The sequence below is a fragment of the Saccoglossus kowalevskii genome, chromosome 10 (genome assembly GCF_978046115.1).
Source record: "Saccoglossus kowalevskii chromosome 10, keSacKowa6.1, whole genome shotgun sequence".
Lineage (NCBI taxonomy): Eukaryota > Metazoa > Hemichordata > Enteropneusta > Harrimaniidae > Saccoglossus > Saccoglossus kowalevskii.
In genome coordinates, this window is record NC_140650.1 from 30623380 (window position 1) to 30646312 (window position 22933).

General features: G+C 35.5%; 1 protein-coding gene across 1 annotated transcript in view; it reads left to right on the forward strand.

Annotated features, from left to right (window-relative positions):
• The first annotated feature begins 246 nt into the window (after positions 1-246).
• The window catches only part of LOC100367399 (neuronal acetylcholine receptor subunit alpha-10-like), a 90029-nt gene continuing 67342 nt past the window's right edge, over positions 247-22933 (forward strand). Inside the window, exon 1 of the mRNA XM_085504782.1 lies at positions 247-498. The gene's annotated coding sequence lies outside the window, so the exon portion shown is untranslated. The remainder of the gene's footprint in view (positions 499-22933) is intronic.

The following is a 22933-nucleotide window of genomic DNA, read 5'->3' on the forward strand; positions in this document are numbered from 1 at the left end:
GTAAGAACGCATTTAGTCACGTACCAGGATGCGACATCGGCCTGCAAATAAAGGACATCTCAAGCTATCTTGTGTTATTATAAAAAATAGATAATGTTGAAAATAAGCTTTACTTTAATTTCCCGTCATGCTCGGTTGTTTACCAGTGTAACATAATCGTCTGCGTCTTCGTTGATGTACGGATAACCCCTGACCTAAACACATACAACATTCTGACGTCATAGGTAAAAATCTCAGGTGATGATCGCGGCTGTCAGGCTCTAGATCGTTTACAAGGTTTTCGAGCACGCGCTGCTTGTGAGCGTTATTCAGTAGAGAGTGGATCAGAACACCGATAGCTTTGTATACAGCTCAGCTACAACTGACTCGTTTTAATTACGTTCATTCGCTCCCGGTGGTGCAATTCAAGGTGTAAGCATTTAGCTGTTTCGACACCCCGACTAAAAAGACCAATTTTATCAGTGTAAACCGACCCCGTGGAACACAGTACCAGAGCAGGTGAGTAAATATATTATATATTCAAACACTTGTGTTATATTGCATGTTTAGACAGATCGCATCAATAAAGCATATTTCTTATAGATATGACGCGACCTTGTCATAGAAGCTGTCCTGTTTTTTTCAGAACGGCGATCAACCTCAAGGACATGTCGCTTTCGATTCCACTCACTGAAATATAACCTTTATAAACATAAAATTACTGGTTTAGGAAAATCTTCAACTCGTCACCTTAAATACGTTGTGACTTTGTGTTTTATCGCGTCACTGCGATTTTTATGTGACTACATTTAGCCTGGAAAACATTGCGGCGAAATTATCAACAAGCAATTATTTAATGTTCAGTGTAAAGTTCTGTTGGGAGCCAATACTCAACATTCCATAGTAATTGCAGCGCTTTACGCCAACTACACGCCCCTGCAAACGTATGAGTTTACACACTAACGACGAGACATTTGCAAATGACAAAAAACCCAAAAGTGCATATTCATGCATACTTCCTGGCGGGCGGGACCAAGTAGTTGTAGCAGACCACACATTTATCTCATTTCCCGTGGCGTATATACATGTACAAGCGATGTTATCGATTGCAAAACATTATGATGCACGTTTTACATAGAGTGTGAATGTGATATCCACCAACATAAATACGACCGCATGCTCAGTATAGAGTGAATGAAAATAGATATGATCGTAAACAAGAGGCTCGTAGTTTGAAAACGATAGCTATATAGCAAAGATACATGAATAGATATCGGGTACGAGTGATATTCGGAATTTACTGATTACTACAAAGTGAATTTTGGGTATAAACAATATTGCTACTATTTGAGAAATGCCACCTAAGTTAAATGACATTTTTCTGTACTAAATTCGCGAAAACACGGATCACGGATGCAGATGTGTTAAACACATGTCCATACCCCTTTACGTATTGCCAGGTACGCTCTGTTCAGTGAAGAAAGGCATAAACGCGCTAGTGTGAATTATTCTATCACATAGTAACTTAAGATGAGACCCACCAAGCCAGTATATAGCGTCGGCCATTACCAAAGGCAACATTATTCCAACATGGCGCTCATCGTCCTTTGCATTGAAGCAAATCCCATGCCCGAATAAAGTATGTTCTTATGAGGGAAATTAAGCTCATTTGCTGTGATAAAACTAGAGATTGCGTCATGTTGGTATACATGTATTTATTAAAATAATATTAACTAATATCGGAATTGTGCAGCTCACATTCTACTTTAACTGATTTGATAATGTTGTATTAAACTGAAGGGTAGTGCAGTACTTTATTTAGGGAATTAAGGACGACGTAAATACTGATGCAAGATAATAAGACAAGGACGGGTATGTGTGTGACTATTGGTGAGGCGTAGTTGAGTCCATTATTTAAGCAAATATCCCCGTCCGAGCCATGTTATTAATAAATAACCAGGAACCAGACATGAAAGGGTAGATTAAAAACATAAGAGAGGGGTTTAGAATACCCACCTGTCGGTGACGCATGGGAACAATATAAATTGTAGCATTTTCGTTGGCATTCCCCCGGGATAATTCCACTGTGAAAGACTGATCAATGATCTATTTAATCGGGCATTTCATCGCAAGACGGATCATTTCTTTATTGCGATAGAATGCTATATGATAACCAGTGGGCGACTAGTTTGTTCAGGATTTGCACAAAAACCATTAGTGACATGATTATATTATCAGCCAATATAACAGATTAAAAGGATGGATCTTAAACTTTCTTTATAACGTATACAAGAAAATTTAAAAGCTCGACCTTGAAATTAAATCGTTCATTCGTGGAGTATTGTCGTATACTTTCTCAAGAGTTGTCATTTAAAAAAGTGGCATATATTAATATTTGTAACAATGCCATGCCAGCTTTGATCACTTATACACGATGTTAAAGTAGTTCACTTGGAGAGTAAAGATATGTTGAACACATGGTTACGTACATGTATGATATATGGTTTCTGGAGCACGTCCTCATAACGCGCCATACCAAGAGTTTTTTTTTCTTGTGGCATGCTCATTTGATCTAAACAAGGAGTTATGCCCTGCTCTGATTCAAGTCACCTGATATTTGTTCTATTTCAGTATGTATTTATTACGTCTTTCGTGAGCCGCATATATTGAAATGAAATATGATTGCACATAATCATTTACCTGTTTCCATGGTAATGGTTTTGACTGGATGCTAGTAAATCATTTACTTTGTAATTAACGCGATATTTGTATACGTTGGAGTCTAATTGACGTTAAATAAAAGGTTTCATTGAAGTTTCATATTAGAATGATTCAATTAAAATCATTTATACGCGGCGTTTAAATATATAAGTATTATTCATTTACTGCGTTAATTTACATACATATAAGGAAACAAGTATCATACACATTCAAAGCAAATACGTGTTTTGCCGAACAAGTAAAAAGAGCTTCTGACAATTCACTATCACTGATTACTGTATCGCAGGTCAGCTTTTCACTCTTCTTTAATTCATCTTGGATACCCGTCCACATATCCGATAACCCTTTTCAATCTATACTTATCCACTAACAGCAAAAGGTCAATTCTGTGACAGAGTGATTGAATGTGTCTCTTGGCTTTTTACTAAGAAATGTGCGTCAAAACCTGTTAAAAGGTATTTCCTATTAGACTTTTCTATTTAATTTCACAAAGACTGAGAACAGGAACATTACATGTACTTTACATCCTGTGACGTCACGGACATTTAGCCACTGACAGTATTTAGCTTATTATGTTATTTGTTTTAAGATACAAGTATTAATTAACACGGTACACAGGTTTTGAAATATTGCATAATTTAAATAAAGGTAATCTAATCTTGTAATATCGTATTTATTAAACAAGTGTAATTAGTAGCATTTCGGATGAAGTACGAAAACGAGGATTCATCTTATCGGGTGCGATGAGCAAATAATTAATGTTTTGAAACAATAAATGCGTTTATGGAGAAAACGAAATCGCACATTGGTAAATGCATGTTGTATATATAAAGTACATTCAGATTAGCCAGAGTTCAAACAGTTTTGACGAACAATATTCGTCCACTCATTAAACGAGCTATTTTTTGTCATTTTAGAGGGTACCTAGTTGGTGGCGTCGTAAGTTCAAATTGTATGCAAGAACCAATCAGATCAGGGGTGTAATATAGAAACATATTACATAGTTTTATAACTCTGTAACTGCGTGATACGTGTGATAAATGCTGACATTTAATATTCTTTTGCGGAACAAACATAACATTTTGTTTTTAACGATCAAATCAAATTACTATAGTTGTATATGTTTTTGACATAAATAACAGGTTTAGCGTAAATCTACTTATATTGTATTGTATTAACAGGAAATTAACGGGCTTTGGCGAATTTAATACCGGAACTAAGATAAACACCCGAGCTACGTAATCTGACTAACATATTATATACTTAACTGACAATGATATATACAATCTCTCATGCGTGATCCTACGTTTTCAGATTTATTAAACGAGTGTAGTATATTTCACACACGACGATTACTATTATAATATGAGTTTTATACATCGGATTTTGTAGGGTTTCGAATTTGATATCTTGTTTATCCGTCGCCGTCTTGCAGCGTTTTAATTTAACGCCGAAATTGAATTTGAATATTTGTGAGTGCATACTGAATAAATGCAATTCGTTCCATATCATTAATATATGCAATCGCCGTACATTTTACTACCAGTTACCCAATTGCAACTAATCAATTTATTTCCGAGCCATCGAGATGTTTATGGTTTAATATACACATATATACGTGTGCATACATACGTACGGCACCATCGAGTTAAACTTGGAATAAATGCAACTTTAATACAAACACATTAGCTGTTATCTGAAACTAAGAGAAATAACAAAATAATTTTAAACACATAATTTGTAATAATACCTTGAGCTTGCGTGGAGATGCATAGATGATAATGCCAAATGTTCGAACTGCTTGCAAGGGCTAATCAAGTTATTGGAATATAACGTGCTATTGCCCATATTTGGACACTGCGTTGCGTCATTTCTGTACTCTATCGGCCGATGGACAGGTGAAGAGTTTATGAAAAGTGTTTATTGGATACGCTCACTATACGTACGTGATGTTCGTGTCGCCAGATGGATGGCCATTTTCAGCAAAGTGTCCGGAGCCGTGTACGTCAGTGAAAGTATTGCTCATTTAGAATTCATCTTTCAGTAGCAAATTTTCATCAAATATCCAGATTTCCGGCTAGTGAATACGAAGTAAAACAACATAGTAAATTGTGAATGTTTCTTTATGGAAATATGTTTATGACAATGCATTGTCTGGCTTAAATGATATTTGCAATTTGTGGAATCAACTATATGTTAAAATTGTCGACCAGAAAATACCGCTTTCCCGTACATGAGTATCACGTTATTACCCGACATCATTTGTCAGTAAGAGGTTGAACAATAAAACGTCAGGAACTCGCATTTGCAGTTACGACCACCGATGGTTTCCTAAATAGGCGTTCAAATGTGGAACCGACAATTATCATACGTTTTTGTTCTTGTTGTTGCGTAATTATTTATTTGTACACAAGTCATCAACTTTGATTTCTTACCGAAATAAATGCATAAATGGCCAAATAAAACATTATTTCTTCAAAGAGAAATGGATTTTAAAAACTAGACAAACCAATTTTTTTTTTTAATAATGGACACTCAACTCTTTGTGAAAAGGGTTCAAATTGTTATAGTGTTTAATTTGCAACACGATACCTATTAGGTAGAAACATAAACTAAAATTAGAATCTCCAGTAAAAGCAAGTGACAAAGCTGCACGCGAACACATGTTTAGATGACTCAACAGCTATGTAATATTGTTTGTTTGGTTACACCATGGGGACATGACCCTTTACGCCAGAATATGAGTTGATTGCTTAATATATTGTGGTATTGGGCATGTCATTATGGGGAGAAATCAGTTTAGAAATTGTCAGTTATTGGTTTACAACCGTCATTCACTAGGTATTAAATACTAGTAATATATGCGATTACATATGTCACCGTAACGCCATAAGTTATAGCGTGCCGTAATGTTGCGGTATTTTACGGGGTATTTTCATCCTACCATATTAGGAAATGCGAATTCCAAATATGAAGAGATTACACGCGTGAGCGTCCTCTAATAATAAAAACAAATATGGCAGCACCAAGGGTTTGACCGGACTCCACACAAAGAAGTTCGCTAAATCTGTTCTAAACTTTTTGGATTTCGGCATTCCCATGATGTAATGTTGGGAGGAAAAGATCTACAATAATAAGGTTATTACGAGGATACCGCAAAGTATGCACTCAGACAGTACGCCGTCGTATCTAAATCTGCTGCGTCTCGTTCTATACTCCCGCTGTACTGTCTTCGTGCATACTTTGCGGTATCCTCCTAATAACTCCATATTAACCAGATACGGTAAAAATGCAACAGAAAAAACGTACATGTGAACAAACATTTCATTTTTGAAATCGTATTGGATTGCTAGAGAGTTCGCCATTTATTGCCATTATCAAACAACGGTATTCCTCGTCATCATATAATAAAAGCATATGCCCCGTGACCCTAGTTTATTAAAGGGAGGCAGTTTTATCGGGGTTCCTACTGTACAGTATGTGATGACAATTCACTTTGAACAATCACTATAAACACAATCAGACTGATCAATTTCAATACCTTTGTTATTCGCCTTTCTTATTATTAGATTGTTCAATCTCGTCTAATTCCGTTCATTCATAAAGTAACTAACTTCAATCGACTTTTTTTAATGACACGAGAAGTCTACTAAGTCTAGGTAATAACCACAAGCTATGCGTTTCTATTGTGTTACTCCACTCGGAATTGGCTGACAATTTTCTCTCGTAAATAATCAAGTTTCTGGTTCCCTTGTTGCTAGGTTACCATGTGTGTGATAGGGTTAATATATTAAAAGAGAGTGCGTGTGCTATTTTTACAGTCAATACACTTTACTTTTAATACTCATGCTAAAATTGTTTATTTTTGTTTTTATTTATACTCGGCTAGTGATTATTTCCAAGGAGGTTGAGAAGGGGACAACGTTCCAGTTTTCCCGAATTAGACCGTGAGTCTCACATTCATTGGAGGATCACATTGAACACATTTATTGTGTTTATTGAATGCGCTGTCCAGGATAAATCAAATAATGGTGAGAATTCTTGTCGCGGCAAGCACACTTTGATTGCTTACATGAAATGACAAACAAAATTAAAAGCGTTACGTTCCTTTCGGTCTATATGTGTTCTTATTTTATTCATACGCGACAGTTATGTTATCAATAAACATAATCTGTATAATTTTGATATCCTCTCAAATTACGCGTTCACCGAGAGTAACCAGTCTTACTGGTGAGCTGTCATATCCCCCTAATTTCATAGATAAATTATGCACATTCATATGCAAAGTTATTACATTGTAGCATATCGTACATATATGTACAAATTGTAGCTCTATATACGGTTCATTAGAATAAATTGGGATGTAGACCGTAACCACGTGTTTTCTGTTTGAACAGTCAGGAGCATGTTGGTAATTTAGAAATACATGTGGAATTTGTAATCACTTGCAACCGTGAAAATCGCTGAAATGTGACCAGAGTCGTGTAAGGATTGTCCATGCGCGACGAATGTACTTTCAGCACTATATCTTTCCTTCTTTCGAAGTTGTGACCGGGAAATAAACACAGCGGCTTGAAATAGATAATAATAATTGATATCGTAAATGATGTCACCAATACATTGCGCAATTCAACCACAAAGGGCGTTTATGTGTATTTGACAAACATATCATTATATTTAGAGAGAACGTGCATATACATTTATGATCATCGCATGTCTTAAATCATAAATATTCGCCCACCAATAGATGTTATTAGTCACCGGCTCACATAATTTTACGTTGAACCATACGTATTTTGCTGCATTGCCACAGTAAATGCGCTCTTACAATGACTAGATCGACAAGCGCAATTAGAATCTCCCACGTCATAAGGAACATGGAAAATATAATTCTTTACGCAAATAAAGCCTAGTATAATCATCGTCAGAACAACTTATCCAGTTACGAACCTCCTCGGGGACAAATCTGTCCACCAGCAGTGATGAACACGTGATGGGAAGCAATCGAAATTACAGGCACATTTTAGTCAAACTCTTAACATTTAGTAATCTACGTACATTATTGGCGATTGCCCCAGTCTGAAAGAATCTATTGAGTCAACATAAGTTGATTTTTAAAAATTGAAAGCAATAGATGATGCATGGCACATTGTTTGACTTCTTGATTGACTATTTATTCTCCTTTCCTGTCCCAGGATTAGTCATGAAAGGGACGTCGTTACTGAGTTACTGGGGCAGGTGCTTAGCCACGACAGTTTATTAAATCTTTCCAATGACATTGTGTCGTGAAATACCTATTTTGAGATGTACGATTTCCGTAAAACAGCTTCGTATTGTGCTTGGGCGTATATATGTTGCTGTACAGTCTCAGTACATATTCAGCTGTCGTGCATATGCTGTACAGGCGACGCCCGGTAATTATGGTGGCGACCTCCTCGCTGGGTTTGAACTCTTAGAAATCTCAGAGACAGCAGCGTCCGCAATTGGAAATACTATCTGCCAGTAATAAATCGCGCGTTGTTTTATCATTACGTTAGTTAAATCCACGCAAGGAAACAACAATGACAAATAGCTCATGGTGATTGCGAAAACATGTTTAATTAAAAACACAGATCTGCAAGTGTACTGAAAGTCACAGTAGACAGCTAGAAAAATATCTAATAATGCATGAAACAAACTGTGGAACCAACTATTCACATTGATATTAAGAATATATGTCAACCGTCTATTATCTAGAAATGCTATAGATTTGATAAACTGTCAAAATGGTGGTATTCGTTCATACAATATGGAGTATAGTGGTTGACAATGCTTAACATTTAATCCGTAAGTTTTGGATGAACGAATCCAATGATGTCACATGTTTCCCTGTTCTATCCACGTGCAATGAAGCGCGTTTTTGTGCATTGACGAGGTCGTTTTACTGAACTTAAAAATTCGTCTAATTAATTTTACTCTGATTGATTGCTGGTCGTATTCGCTACAAAACCTTGCATCTTCAAAATATGTTCAAATAACAGCGTGAAAATGGATTGACGTTTTCGTGAGACTGGCAATAGCCGCAGGTGACGGAGTGATATTAAACTTAAACAGGAAGTGACATGAATAAAATAATTGAAACTGTCAGTTGGAATGCCTTCTATTAAACGTTCGGAAACATGATTGCTCATAGTTTCCTTCCGATCTGAACGTTTGCAATGTACCTATTTCAATTTCTCAGTGTTGCATAATACCTGATGTTGCACAGCTTCACAATCGGACACTCGAGAATTAATCAGTGATCGAACATAGGCCGATGAAGGATTATAATACGGATATTTGCAGACTCATCCAAGACAGTTTCAAAGCTGATTTTTGGCAGTGCTACGATTTCTATAGCTAGACGGATCGGAGTGTATTATTCTTAAAAACAAAACCACCGGATGTTTGTATTACCGCAGCTTACCAGCAATATCAATTTAATTCAACGCAAATAGGGTGATTACCAGCTAAAATGCTTTCAATTTCAGCAGGTGCTTTTAGTATTTATACTAAACTCGTAACTCGGGTGTTCATAAAATGATACAGTATGAGTAACAGTGGGTTGAAGGAATCAATGATAGAGTGAACGGCCGACTGTCAGTGTGTCACTATTAGACGGTAAGTGTTACAAACTCATGACAGTCTTATGCGATTACGTGCGACCTTTTATTCGAGTACTCGCGCACACTTTCAGACACACACAAACACACATACACGTCTTACCACAGGTACGCAGTTGGTGATTTCAAATCAATGACATTTTTTAACTAAGATACAGATTCGTCTAAATGTAACGCAAAAATGTAACACAAAAAATAGTTTATCTGTTGAAAAATCTGTGAGGAATTCTATCAGATTGAAGGATTGTTCGATGCTCGAAAATATTAAAAATTGTAATCAATGAAACCTTCGAACTACGTAAATACATTTCCTATATAGAATAAGACGTACTCAGAGCTTACAACAAAATAACCAAGACAAGAACACTTACTTATATTAAAATATTTAAATAGGTGGGAATCAAAGCATATTTGTCAAAGTTGAAAAAGATCCAACGAGAATAACTTTCTTTGTGTTTTTTCCCTTTCCAAAATGTTGATTGAATCGACGATTACAAAGGGAGGTGGTCGTCGCACCGCCACATGTTCGACATTGGTATCATAGTGACGAATACAACGCATGCAAGATACATTGTTCGTTTACATGAAATTCGAAAACGAGACGACCACCGTCCTTTAAGTGGTATTTCATGCAGTATATTAACCCCATATGTCCACTTAACATAGTTCACTTGTTTCGAGTTCCTTATTAGAACTTTCAGAAAGTGACCTACTTATTTGTTATAACTATGTGCCCACGTCACCGTACAACTGCTAGAAATAGATACTTGATATGTAATATTCATGACATAAATAATAGTAAGTGAAATAAAATATACTTTTCTATACTGCTGCCTACGATCACACTAGATGAACATCTCGAATTACGTGAAATTCCATTTATAATACTGTTGTGTTGTCATGTGTAATTTTGGTCTGCATCCCCAAATGCCTTGCGTCCTACAAATAGAATAGAACACAGTCGGAATAAGAGGTGTGAATTATAATGAATATATGTTTAAAGTAGAAATGACGACTCATCTGCACACGCGGAGAAAGTCCTTAGCGCCGATATCAACGCACAATAAATCTCAAAGGCTAGTACGTAGATACTTGTTTGTAAAAACGACACGCAATGGCAGTCTACCTGTATGGGCAGACTCTCCCACTTTAATGTTTATACGAGGTTCATATGAGGCTTTATATATTGGCAGAAATATATATATATCGATTACACGACATCATTTTATTGGCGCTCAACGACACGCGCCGGCTCGGATCAGCAAAACATCGGTGTGTAAAAGAGTTAGGTCTTAACATAGCTCTGACCAAGCAAACGCATCGGGCCGAAATCACGCCCTCTTTTGGCAAATTATATTCAATTTAAATCATGGCAGCTCAGGAGTCGATATTGTTTGTTATTTCTGTGCATCTCATTTGATAGCGAAAATAAGTGTGATTCATCATCAGCTATTGACACAAATAGTTTATTGCTGCGTTCTTACTTCTCTTCTCCGAGGGTACCTGTTTCTCAAGAAATGTCATTTCTGTCATGACAGAACATCCCACGATCGTGATTTCACGATATTGTATTGTGTGGTAATTATTTGGAAACTGAGAAAAGAACACGTATAGGGAAGTGTAGAACCACCCGGTTGGATTTCTAGGAATTCCAGAGAGAATTCTAGAAAATAGCAACAAACCCGGGACTCAAACTCAGTTTCTTTTGATCATCCAATACATGAAATGACCACTCTACTGGCTGACCTAAGTAAACGAGTTATAGTGATTGTAACAAATGGTTCGTGATTACACGTAGACGCCTCGGTTTTTTTTCTTCTGCTCATAACTCCATTGTTCACCTACACAAAAAGTTACACTTATGTTCAGGCAGACAGTATGTAAATTTACACAGCAGCTGGTACTGAAGTTGATCATGGATTTTTAGAAATCTCTCTGTAGTTCGTTTCTGTACAAGGGGTGCGATTTAAGAAAAACACCAAAACGGAGGAGTAAACATAGTATAAATATAGTATAACTTGTAACTTACAATGTATTACAACGTTCTGTGTTGTATCACATTAATTCAGTGATGGGAAACTGTGAGAATATTTCAAGTAATATCGTGGGTCGAGACAAAGAGCCACCGTCCTTTCTGGCTATAAAATCGCCGAGGGCCGCCTTCTAAACCAGAAACTCCCTGGTGTCATGAGTTCACTATTGCAGACTCCACGGAGAATGAGTCAGGGATTTCATGTGTCATATACATACGATGTAGATATCGTACCTGTAATCTGCAGATAGAGTATGTCAATTCAAATGCATAGAAAATACTAATTCCTGCCAAACTATCACATGCTACGGCACACATTGCGATGATGAATATTATATGTTTAAGTTGCGGGACGACTTACATTAAAATAATTTACAAACAAATCACGAACATAAAAATGACCACGGCACCTCGCCTAAATCAAAGTTACATTATTGAAGAACATTGTTTTTCAAATCTTAATGACGTGCCACATGTTTATTTGAGTGCAGTAAAAGCGATGACCATATTATGGTATATGTATTAAGATGTATGTATGCGTTATAAGATGTATTTATTAATATTCGGCAGTAAAAACAACTGAGGATTCATAATAAGTTATATTATTGAAGCATTGTGTTTTTTAACGTAGTGATATGGAATGTGTTTCGACTGCTGACTTCAAAGAATGATCTCTATAATGATAAAGGAATGTACAGGCGACAGTTTCCTCTTCGTTGTTGTATTTTAATAATGTCCCATTAAGTCTTTGAATATCATATTGTATTCAATTTTAAGGTGCTGTCTCAATTTCATATAAGATTGAAATTGGAACAGTAATTGTTCGCTAATATAATGAGCTCGACTTCGCTCGCATTTTACTGCGCAAGTTTACACTGAAATGAATCACTGCACCGCCTTATTGGCTGAGGGTAAAGGTCTATGCAAGATAATGTGTGAGGCGAAGTCGAATTCTATATCGCGTCTAACCCTTCACCGAATCCAAATTACCACCACCATCATCAGGATTATTTTCATTATTGTTTGTATACATCACCAACATCAGAATTAACAAATTTAGTTAAATTTAGTTTGTTGTTGTTGTTGTTGTTGTTGTTGTTGTTGTTGTTGTTGAAATGAATTTAATTGCCAACAGATGTTTACGTTATCCTGTGATAAAGTAAACATTCTATATATATGGTTCCCTTCTTGAATGATATGTTAGATACGTTATTAAATAAGCACATACAAGCTAGTCCTACCCACATGTGTCACCTGCCATATATCATAAGAAACATGACATATACATCAATCAAATGACATTGTTGCCATCTAAGGCCATTTGTGTAACATTGTTATCATATTCAATCACAAGCTCATTATATATGCCAACAAAACATTTGAAGACTTGTCATTCCTCACAAAAAACAAAAGATGACTTAAATAATTTATAGTTGAATATATAAGTAGGAAAAATAATTTCAGAATTATTAATATTGTACTTAGAAATCTTACTGCGCAGATCTTCAGAATGTGTCACATAGCCTCACTCCTGACAAAGCCTATCAACATGTCACTCATGCTGGAGTACATGTAACAGTAAAATGAGACATCTTGATGTTGCGTCCCAGTTGTTATATCTTAGTCTCTGTATTTTCAAAAAACTGGTTAGACATCCGATCAACACAACCAGTGTGACTCCAAGAACCTACATATCATAGTAGGGGGTTTTGTGTTCTGACTACTGCCAACAGAAGACCTCGCTCTACAAGTGCACTATGGAAGGTCGATTGTATGCATCCGTAGATTTAAATCTGTATTTAAAGTACATTAGTAAGTGCAGTACCATCATTTAATGGAATACGCTATCAATATGTACTTCAGTGAATGTATATAGCCATTGGGGATTAGTGAAATATTACACAGATTAGCGCCGATTAACATGTACAAATGACATATTCTAGTGTTCAAGTGGTAATTAAGTATATTCTACTGAATCCAAAATACAATCTACAATAGTAATTGTATATTGTTCTCTCGAGATGTTTAGATCTCAGATCAAGGTTCGTCTGTGAATTGAATTAATCTATAGGTTATGGTTTGCAACCACTCAATAGAGATAAAAATCATTTACATTTTTATGTGTGGTTATCACCATCCGTATACTTTCGTTTCAAGCAGCCTTGAATTTAATGGTCACCTTGATTAAAATCCCTTTGAAAATATAAATGTTTTTTTTGTTCACACTCTACAATTTGTATTCAAATGAAAGAGTTATTATATATTAAATAATTATATTTCTCTAACCACAACCTAAACTATGTTCAATAGTGGTTGGCAACTGACCATGTCATTTGATGGCCGATCATGATGGCATTTTGCTGGGTCGTACATTTCATTATCATGAGGCTGAAGCCTCTCAGGGTTGTTCGCAATATCCAAATTTATCTCCGAAGCAATTTGTGTTTTCCATCGTTTGTGAACAGTTAGAAACCTGAATGTAAGTTCAAACTGCCCAATCACGTTCGGATTGGTGTTACTTTCTCAAAACAGATTTGCTAATAGATAACAATTATGTTGGTGAAGACTGACCCACAAAGCAAACAAATTGTCATGCAGAAATGAAGGATTATGATAATCAAGACTTGCTGTGGCGACACAAAAAATGGTATGTCCTGTACATGAGGTGCATGCACATTTTGATCACCATTGAGATATTGTATCGCGACGTTCATTCAGATGACGATCTCAAGACGTTACATGCCTGCATCCATCACCAGAAGTCGGATTCCGACTATGTTGAGGCAAGGGTCCAAAGGGTCAATGAATGACACAGTCTACTCTACCATCTGATTATTATCTTACCAGTTTTTATTACTGCGGGTACAAGTCATAAAATTAAACTTTGTTCTTACGATACACAGCGAATTGTTGATCCGATGCCATGACAAACACGCTATAATTATATATTTATAGAGAGACTTCACGATTTTAGTCACCCATGTTTGGATGCTACCCTTGTAGCCACACCCAACATTATACTCTGCACCAATGGATAGAAACACAATCAAGCCCAGTAAGTCTGACGCTGTCATATAGAACTTTGCTAGGCATTCCAGTGCTTATGGGTCGAGCCTTACTAAATAAGCGTTGACTCATCCATTTCTTTTGTGTGTAAGCCAATTAAATGCATTAACAATTTGTTGTTATGCAAAAAGCTGCAAAATTGAAGCCATCGGTGAAAACTTAGTGGTCAAAGTTCCATTCCAGAATCTCTTCTGCAGAGCTTTGTTCTCAACTCTCAGGGACTGCGAAAATCGCTTTATGTATTGAACTCACAAATGGAAAAATGTCTACCACTAAATGGGAGCCCTTTGCTCTGATTGTGCTCTCTATCTACCTTGAGATGATGGGTGGTCTATTGAGGCAATCAATTTTGCCGTCAGTAATAAAGACGTCCCCCTCCAGAAGTAAATATGCATGATAACTGCGGGACGGCAAACATACCTTTGTTGGTGGAGTTCTACTAGATCAGGTTTTTGCTTAGGGGTTTGGGCACTGTGAGGCTAATTTTATCAGCTTTTATTTTAGGGATTGTTTTTTCATTTTATTGCTACATATTCTATGGCGCCATTTTATAATAGTGAAAATAAGGTTGCTCTCATTTGTAAATGTTTACCTCCTATTGTTTCGATATTTCTTAAAATATCTACACTATAGTTTTTCGTTCAAAAAATCTTAAATCAGTCTTTACTTACATACCCTTCCTAGTGATACGCACACTCCAAACAAGTTGTTATTGAATCAGATATGATTCTGGCGAATAAGTTCATTCTTTCGATGTAAAATAGTTGCACTATATAAATGTCCGTGTTATATTATTATATATAAGAAAGGTGGAAATTATATTCACAACCGTAAATCCTTAAATAACACGTAGCAAATGATTGATCAAAACAAAACAACTGACAAGTACACTACACTATACATAGTTAAATCAGTAAGATAAAAGTAATTGGACTCCAAGGAATACATGATGTCAAGTGTTTCTAAAAAACGTGATTGCATCTTGCTTCACATGTGGCACCCACCGTATATCATCATTAAAATAGAGTCGCCGAAAAATATCCTTGGGGGATACCTTTGGTAAGTTGCAATAAATGAGTTGTTCATATGGTCATCGAGTTTCGAACCCAGTAACAAAAATGACCACGCTCATATTTTAGAAACCACTCCTATTTTAAAAACCACGCCCAAATCGTAACTCAAATATTTATTAACAGTTAACCGAACTTCTCGTTGCGGCAACATAGATATTTCTGTATTGCATAATGTTTTATTTTTCGAAATTCGGTTAACCGGTAATCAAAATTCGAGTTACTAAATTTGAACAAAACAAAATTTATTTTTATTTATTTGAATTTCAAACTAACATTATTCCGTCAATTATAGCGTTTTATTTATTCCGGTTTAATTGTTTTATAAGTTCCATCGTCGGATGAATATATCACAGCAGATAAATTACTTTTCCGTAGGACGGATTACGTAAAGAGAAGGTAGGAAATATGACTCACTAGATAATGTACTAAAAACGTAATAATAGATAATTGTCTGGACTTCAACCTAGACGAGGCTGGAGACGAAAACGCTATTTTCGATCAGTTTGATAAGCAAAGGGAATTACAATACAGTCTCTGGTGGCCCTGGCGTGTCAGTTTTTTGACACGCGAGTCGATTTCACGTTGGATTAGAAAATGTATAATTACCAAATTACGTAGTAATCTATGCTCGTCAAACATGCTACTGGACGCTTATAACTATATCACCAATTTCCAACTCAATTTCAATCAAGAAATTTTATTTTTCGCTTGAGTGAACGGATATATTATGAATAAGTAATTCAGTTGATTATTATTGTTATTATATTACATAATACTTTATTGAATATTGCCAATGGGTTATTCTGGTTTGCACCAAACGATGTAAAAATGTTTATAACAGACTGTATTTCACTTAGTGTCACAATATTATACATGCGTTTAGATATGGTTTCATATCAAATGAGAGTAGCGATAAACATGCAAGGCTATGTTAAAATTCAGGGATTATTCACGTGCAGTGAGTAGCTCCGTATTACGATCGGCAAACACATAATTACATAATGATAATTAAAGAGACACGAGACTCGATATGAATACATATGTGGGCGTAATTCCTCATGAACGGTTACAGGTGTCACTGAATGTCTCCCCGGGGATGGGTCATTATCTTGAGTCTGTTCAAATTGGACACGCTGTAAAACGCCTGTAACGCACCTCTCGAGTCACGATGAAGTCAGTTGTGTAGTCATGCCTGATATTCTCATTTATTTGTTGAGTACAAAGGTTGTGAGGCCATCTTAAATATTTGCACGGAACCTTGTGAAATGTGAGGGCAAGGGAAGCCACCATAAAATGTGAGTATTAGAAATATTTCTACATATATGTCAACAATGCGGGGTGCTTTCTAACTTTGTATCATTATAGTGAGAATATATACATTAGTCTCATTGGTTCTGAGAGTACTACAGAATGTTTCATGTAGTGATATAGAGTTGCATGTCAATCTTGTTGTAAGGGAAACTCGGGGAGAATGCAAATAGGACATTCTTTCACAACTGAACGAGTCGCACTGTACATGCTGAGTTTAACTCTGTGTTGGTGTTTACAGTTCACCATGGCTGTCACACGCTATTAACATTGATGGAAAACATTTCATGTATACTACTTGGTGTGACCAATACAATTTTCCATGACACGTCAATCACTGATGTTGCCGATGCAATATTATAACGACATGTAACGCCCACCCTAAGGTTGGTAACTTCATGTACTGGCCAAGATTCCGAGATACCACGTTTGACTCAATATAGTATAAACTTATGACATAAACACACCACATAAACTTATGACATAAACACACCACATAAACTTATGACATAAACACAACACATAAACTTATGACATAAACACAACACATAAACTTATGACATAAACACACCACATAAACTTATGACATAAACACACCACATAAACTTATGACATAAACACACCACATAAACTTATGACATAAACACACCACATAAACTTATGACATAAACACACCACATAAACTTATGACATAAACACAACACATAAACTTATGACATAAACACAACACATAAACTTATGACATAAACACACCACATAAACTTATGACATAAACACACCACATAAACTTATGATGTCAATATATGAGCATAGAGCATGCGTGCCACTTTCTTTTTTGAAACACATTATTTCGTATATAATCCACCGTTTGACTAGCGTAGGTAAAATTATACAAGATTAGGCGATCCTCTAAATTCAATGCAATATCTCACGTTACGGGCCTGCTGTCAAGCGCATGATCGTATCTTTATATCCATGCATTCCTTATGCATAGTCTTGTCAATAGAAAATCCCCATGAAACCAAAACCAACACAGCGTGTATTAGGCACTCTTTAGTTTAACTCATATATTTTATAATCTGACAGGCATGCTCAACTAACTCAGATTGTCAATACAAAAGCTGTCGTTACACCGCACACAGTGTCACGTGCGTATAAAAGTTATAGTCGCCGTCCCGAATCTCACGGGATATCATTGCTCGTTCTAGTTTGCAATATATGGCCTAGCCGTAGTTTATAAACACTAAATACATGTAAGGTCGAAATAATAAATAAGTAAATAAGTAAATAAATAAATAAATAAATTAAAAAATAAATAAATAAATAAATAAATAAATAAATAAATAAATAAATAAATAAATAAATAAATAAATAAATAAATAAATAAATAAATAAATAAATAAACAAACAAACAAACAAACAAACAAACAAACAAACAATTAAATAAATAAATAAATAAATAAATAAATAAATAAATAAATAAATAAATAAATAAATAAATAAATAAATAAATAAATAAATAAATAAATAATCAAACATAAAACATAATGCTGGATTTGTCAATTCAGAATATCTTTCCACAAACATCCAAACACGAAAGACGGTAATAACTGTCTACATCTTTCGTGATTTGCAATTATCGAAGGGTCAAATGAATATCATGGACGCCAGTCGGCATTATGAAGTTTTTTATAATAAAAAGAATAAAACAATGATTAACATGACTCTTGCCTCAATCTGGATTTTGGTATGCAAATTACAATAGATCAGACAATGTCGTAGGGAGGCTCTATTGCTGGAACTATGATTCAGCATGTGTATTCCAAGAACGCACCGACAATATTGCATCGTTCATGCTAAATACATCATTTCGTGTTATACAAAAGCAAATTGTTATTCGAGTTAGATTCGTGGTTTCCATGTTTCCATGTACGCGTATCATGACAGTGTAATTTGCTATATCTTCCATACAATAATAACAATCACAGTAATCTGATTGGTCCGTAGCAGACTATAACATCATCCGCAAATATCTCAATACGTTTCCGGTTTTACACATTACTGATGTCTGCTGAAGTGCGTGTGTGATATAAAATGTATTTGAGACTTCATTTCGATTCCCCCCAACATCTAATTCTCCGTGTACAGACATTTGTTGACTACTGTCGATTCATCACGCTTTGAATCGACTCCAAAACTAGTAAATACAGCGATGGCTTTAAAACTAACTCTATTATTTAATCGCAATAAGGTGGTAAACTGGCGGTGATAGATGCTCATTACTGCGACTACAATGAGCGTTGCATTGTATTGTATTTAGCTTTCAGAAGCTTTAAAATGAATATAATGGATAAACAGGATATCGACTTCGTAACCCTACAATATCACATTTATCAAACTCCTATAGTAATTTTAATTTGTCTGAGCCAAAGGCTCCTAACAAATAAAGATTACTACATTTGTTTATTAAATCCAATATTGTTGGGAAACTCATATCATAAGTTACAGATATGTACACCAACTGTGTTGCGCAGGTGAAATGTGAACAGGTGTCGCGTTCCACAGGCTGCTCGGTAATAACAAATGTCGAGGGATTTTCCCGTAATTACATTTTTTTAAATTGTTTTGATTTATGACAGTATATTCAGTATGAAATTACACACTAGTGTCATTTTGACAGGTATGCAGATCTTAGCCAACATTAAATTTAAATATACGCGATTTACATTATCCAAAATGTTTCCAAACCGTAACTTCTTTATGACGTGGGTAAACCACATAATTATCATTTTCGGATCCTAATGTATGTTTCACGCCACATTTACATTGCACGCCAAGATTCTGGATCACCTCAAAATTTGTTTCAATCGATATAATGTAAGACCGTTTTTCTGTATTTAATGTTTCAAAGTTATTATTAGAGATTTGTAATTCATTAAGCAAGCAAACACTTTTATTATTATTTATTAATACTTTATTATGGAACATTGGTTCCCATAGCAAAATAATAAAAACAATGCACAGTCAGCTGGTGCAAAAGTCATAATAAACTAAATGTGAGATAAATCAGATATAAGGACTAAATAAATATAAAAAAAATACCGATATAAAACAGATATGAGGACTAAATATAAATAATTACGGTACATGATGTTAATTCTTCACACAACAAAGGCATCCAAGTTAATTATGGTTCTAACGAGATTATTGTTACTAATAAGTCACGAAAGAATACAACTGGTTACGTCTTAAATGTAGGCAAAGCGTTCTGAACAAATATACCATATGCACTGCAGTCTAACTCGAGATCCATGAAAATACGAAATACGTTATTGTATGCAACACGCAAGCTATTTAAAGTTAGACATGTGGCGCTCATAACTGTGAATATTACAGTATGCTCAAATCAATTACATTTTGACATATATACAGCATCAGAGTAATCTATTCATTGAAGTTGAGTGGTGATCAGAAGATTATATTATGTATTACTTAATGAAACAATGTTTTCAGAGAAAGCCACGATGTGCATATAGGACATCCTCGGCATATTCTCAACACTTGAAGTACGCCATCTAGTGACATTACGTAATTATAGTATCATGATTGTTTTCACGCTATGTGGCGTCGTTGATAGCATACCTTACAATGGACATCATCAAATGATATCGCTAACTTCGCTCGAGTTAGTTTACCTGATTGTCCTCGTCTTTATAAACGTGTTGGTTTACCTTAACCCTGATTTTGATTCGCTGATTGGCCAGGTGACCCGCTGAAGTGCCACTTTGATTCAAACTTACTATGAGCAGTTAGAGAGTTCGTACCAAAATGTAGTATCTTGTCCTGATATACTCGTGTTCTTTTTTGTTTTCTAACATTCCGTAACTGTTTTTAATAGTTTGGGTTTTCTTACTGTATGTCTAGTAGACTTGCATGCAGTCTCTTGTTTGTTGTTTAGTATTTTTTCTAAGAAAATAAAATATTTAGTGAGTGTATAAACAGTGAAATGTGTTTTTATTGAACAAAACACCAAAAAACAAAGAAAATGTCCTCGGCGTGCAAGTGGCTACTCTGAACCCTGAACCAACACTCAAAAACCACAGTGAGGCTAGACGCGAATGCGTTCATTATAAACTGTGTCTGAAATCCAACCAATTGTACACTGGCATCGCGACGTAATTACGTAATGCGGCTAACAGTTAGTGTGATTGAGTAAAAGTATTATATAATGCAAATTCTGCATAGCTGTTTTTATAATACTGTTGTACTAACGTAGTTTTGGAAATGCTGACTTTACCATCATAATGTTAATTTCAAATGTTATTCCAACAATATTGGAAGACATTCACTTTATTGCAATAATTATTATTTCATTATTAATTAAATTACATTAATTAAGTACATTAATGTATACTTCACGTGGATTATCTAAATATCTTGGGCATTGCGTTCATGTGTGTCATATGTAACGCGAAGCAGTATGATGTACATTCTTTAAATAACAAATTATATGTCTGGATATTATATCACAGAATAATACATTGAATTGGTACGTACGATAATGAGAAACTAATTAGTGGTATGTTCCCAGAGTAGAAAAGGAATCTTGATACCATCGTTGTGTGGCACTGGTAGAAAAAGACAGATGATGTGTGCTTTCAACATTCCAGACTCCAGATTATGGCTTTGCAATATGAATTACCTCAAGTATACTTCCAAGACATTCTAATGTCACGTGCAACTAACTAATATAAACTGATTGTACACAATAATACTTATCTTACTATGGAAAACGTATTTTGTGACAAAATTGGAGAATTCATTGTCCAAGAATATCATAGATATACCATAATCACACTATAGTCGTCTATTGTGACAAGAATCATACGGACGACCAAAAAAACAGAATCCTTACAACTCCGGAACATTGAACCATTTTGTTGCTACGATTTACCAGGCTTATAAAATGAGGCTTTTATCCGCCTACATTGGAACGTAGTTTATTGCATAATGCGACATGCAATGATGTACTACTACTTTACTGGAGTGTGATGAACGTGAAAATATACTGTGCGATCTAGTTAAATAGGAAACACCGTGAAGTGATATTGTCTGACACCATGAACATGTTTCTCTGGCACTATAGGTGAGACGTAACGACCCTGAGAAACACGGTAACCATGGCAATTATCGTGTAGATGGAGCTAGTAGATATTCAAATACGCCGTGGCCACGCAGGCCGACAAAAGTATCCGTAGATTTCAAGGCTGAGTTACCAAAGACGATCCCGACTCCGTTGGGAGGAGTCTTGCTCATTCATGCACGAACAAACTAACAGTCTAAATGTAAATACTTCAGACGCGGAACACACTGCTAATATCTTACGACATTGACATTGCGAAAAGAGCAGCGTCGTAACAACACGTAACACGCCATCAAGGAATGTCCCATTGGGAAACAGTAATTAAATTCCATAGCCACGTGCCAAGAAAGAAAAGGGTTAAATTGTCAAACATAGAAACTCAACGACGACTCTAAATGTAGTCTTTCTTCTAAATTGGCGTCGACGAGTCGGTAAATTAATAAACGCGGTCATTGATCGAAAACGAAAACTAGGACAAATTACAACCTACTTGAATTGCGGATTTTAAAGTAGGTCGGAAATATGGTGTATCCCGTCGTTTTGCCACGCTTACATCAAAACTTCTTCACCGAATATCGCACAAATGACGTCACGTGCCGAGCACATTACGGCATATCCATGTACGCATATCAATGACAATATATAATGGGTTTTTCATTTTAGTCTAAGTCCCCAGTGGTTTATTAATTGAACGCATGTTTCTTTTTTATGATATATATATCCCTTCTAAAAATGACCAAAGTCATCGACACTCAGATTCGCGTTTTAAGTAGGTATTAGTACGCAAAGTCATGTTAGGGTCACGACTATGTTTTTCATTATTATTTCCACTGTCGACATTCATGTCAAGTTGATATGTCTTATCTTTGGATTATTAATATTAAGCGTTCAAGTGTATGATAGAAGGGGCGAAAATGTGCTTACTTGAATTTGACCATGGACGACTCGGACCCCTGCATATTGTGTAATA